Source organism: Lycium barbarum, chromosome 3, assembly GCF_019175385.1.
Source record: "Lycium barbarum isolate Lr01 chromosome 3, ASM1917538v2, whole genome shotgun sequence".
Classification (NCBI taxonomy): domain Eukaryota; kingdom Viridiplantae; phylum Streptophyta; class Magnoliopsida; order Solanales; family Solanaceae; genus Lycium; species Lycium barbarum.
The window spans coordinates 9,759,993-9,763,292 of record NC_083339.1 but is presented as its reverse complement, the minus strand read 5'-3'; positions in this window follow the sequence as shown (position 1 = coordinate 9,763,292).

Below are 3,300 nucleotides of genomic sequence, written 5' to 3'. Positions count from 1 at the left end.
GAACCGTACCTTAATTGATATGATAATTACTGAAATTACCATACATAAGTTTTAAATACCGTACCGTGCCCACCCCTACTAGTATAGTGTGTGTTGCAAGAAAAACAATTACTCCCTCTATTTCAATTTATATGAACCTATTTTTATTTGGGAAGTTTACGAGGTAGTTCTTTGATCACATTTTCCTTATATTGTTTTTAAATTATTTGAATTATAAATTATCATGACTTATAGTAATTTTATATAGTTTCTAAATATATAAATTTTAATTTTACAAACTTAAAAAATCTATATTAAAATTAACGATTAAAATTATAAAATTTGACCCTCGTACGCGAGATTTACATAAATTAAAAAGGAAGGGAGTATGAGTCTGTTGACCCCAAGTGATCCCCGCGTACAAAATTGTGATACAGCGAAAATGACGTCTGGAATTTTTTATTTTTTTTGTTGTTGTTATGTGAAGGGGTGTGTAAAGAACATGCAAGAAAATGACATAGAGGCACTTTTTTAGGGTCCCATTTTAGTATGTGGATAAGAAATGTGTCAATTTCCTATTGGTTCTTACTTCCTTTATTTCCTCCTCCTTTACCAGCATATAAACGGACAATGATTTCCTTCATATTTCTTAAAACCTTACCGCTATTTTATTAGACTAGCTTGGTAAATCGATTTTTCAAATTAATTCAAAAATAAAATGTAAGAAAGTCACTTATATAATGCTAATATTGACAATATATATGATTATAGGTATTCATAAACAGGAAAAGGCCAAAAAAATAAAAAAGAATAAGACATATTTAGCTACATAGCACAATGTTTTCATTCAGACCAATAATTTTTTCTTCACTTTCTGTAGAGAAATGCAAACTAAGCTTTATGTCACACACCCTTGTACGAATGCATTAACAAAACAAAAGCTTCCGACTTAATAATAGAGATTAAACAAAAGAAGTCAGAAATTAAATATTCGGGAAAGGAAATTTGATAAAACCACCTAAAGGATCCTTACAGTGAACGATATACATATTAGGCCCCAACTAGTGCGAATTCATTCCACGTAAGGCCATAAAGCTTGAAGTATTCCTACTAGAATTTTTTCATACCATGAGCTCGAAATCGAGGCTTTAGATTAAAGGTCGTTTTATCCATCCACCACAACCCTTTTAGTGGTAGCAGTCTCATTCACTATATATTTCAAATCCAGTCACTAGTAGAAAAATATGAATTAGCTAGTGACGAACACATTTTGTAGCTAATTAACAACAAATCATTCGCTAATTTTATGTAGTTACAACAACAACAACTAGCCCAGTATAATCCCACCATGTAGGATCTGGGGAGGGTAGAGTGTACGCAGACCTAACCCCCACCTTGAAAGGTAGGGTGGCTGTTTCCGAAAGACCCTCGGCTCAAGAGAGGAGAACAAGAGAGGAAAAACAAGAAAAACAAGACAAAAGGTCAGATAGGACCAAGCATATCGAAAACAATATGAAAACAAGGAATAACAAAAGCGAGAAAGTCATGGTAGAAAAGTCTGGAAAGAAAGGAGCATTAACTACTATAGATAAATAAGATAACCAAAGTACAACGGCCTAACAAATATGAGCAGCAATCAAATGCAGAAATCAAATGGCAATAAACAAATGAGCAGAACTACAACTACTATGGTGAAAGGATAAGCCACCTAGTCTTCTATCCTAATCCGAGTCCTCCACAACCTCCTATCTAAGGTCATGTCCTCGGTGAGCTGAAACTGTGCCATATCCTGTCTAATCACCTCTCCCCAATACTTCTTCGGCCTCCCTTTGCCTTTCCTGAAACCGTCCATAGCCAACCTCTCACACCTCCGCACTGGGGCATCTGTGTCTCTCCTCTTCACATGCCCAAACCATCTCAGCCTCGCTTCCCGCATCTTGTCCTCCACCAATGCCACTCCCACCTTGTCTCGGATATCTTCATTCCTAATTCTATCCCTGCTAGTGTGCCCACACATCCACTGCAGCATTCGCATTTCCGCGACTTTCATCTTCTGAACGTGAAATTTCTTGATCGGCCAACACTTCGCCCCGTAGTTACAGCTTATCAAAATTTTCATGTTAGCTACTAACAATATAGAGACACAATTCATAGCTTATTCTAATTTTGCTTTTTTTAGTGAGTTGAGATTGATTCAAAGATTGCCATCTCTTGTACTTGAGCCTTCATTTTTAGAACTTCTTTTGGGATCCGTTGGAGTAGCACGTACTTTGGAGCTAGCTCCATCACGTGATGTGAGAAATTATTATGGCTCTTTCATCTTATCATTGTGAGAACAATGTATGTGTTATATATGTACAACTTATGGTTAATGGAATATTGTCATGCTTTTCTCCAATTTTAATTGGACTACTTATTTCCAAAAGGTAGTATGGATGGAAGAGAATACCATAATTGCACTTCTATCTTAACTTTTAAATTCTTTTTCACTGGTCCAGTCTCTTTCCAAAATTAATTAGTTAAAAACAAAATGTTTTAAAGCAGAAAGTATCACGTTTAATTTGTGTAGGAAATCAATTCCTTGATTAATTATAATGTTCTGTCATCAATATATACAAAAGACTTACCTTATTCTAGGAGATATTCTAGCTGTACATAATATTCTAGGAAATATTCTAGCTGTACATAATAATGACTAATTACAACGGTTATCACACCCTTGCAGTCGAAGCGGGAGGTGGACGAACGCTTAGACTGTCCCGAAAGTCATCAAACAGTACGCGCGGAAGCCCTTTTGTAAAAATGTCTGCAATCTGATATCGGGACGGAACATGAAGGACACGAACCTCGCTGATGTGGCGTGATTTTATCAAAAATGGCGCCGTTGCCGGGGAACAATTGGTGTATTTTGGCTAATCTAGGAAATAAGCTAACTTGCTTTGATCCGAACCCGTAAATATTTGTGTTGTTGTTTTCTGTGTTTTATTTTATATTAAAAAAAAAATGGCATCTTTCCATGAAAACTTGTTTAGTAATGACTTTTATTGTGAGCATGGCCAAATTGGTGAGTTCAAATTCATGATGGAGTGTCTACTAGGTGAGGGTAATGAAAACCAAAAAGCTTTTGTAGAGTACTTGGAAACTAGTCTCCAACTTGGTTTGATGAAAGAAGAAGAAAATCCTCCACGGGCAAATCATTATGAACTACCCAATGCTCAAGATAAAAGGGTAAATCATGAAGATGAGTTTATTGGGAATGCCAAAGAAAAAAATGAATGGGAGTCAACCATTGTTCTGAACAATATGGTTGGTGTTGACCCC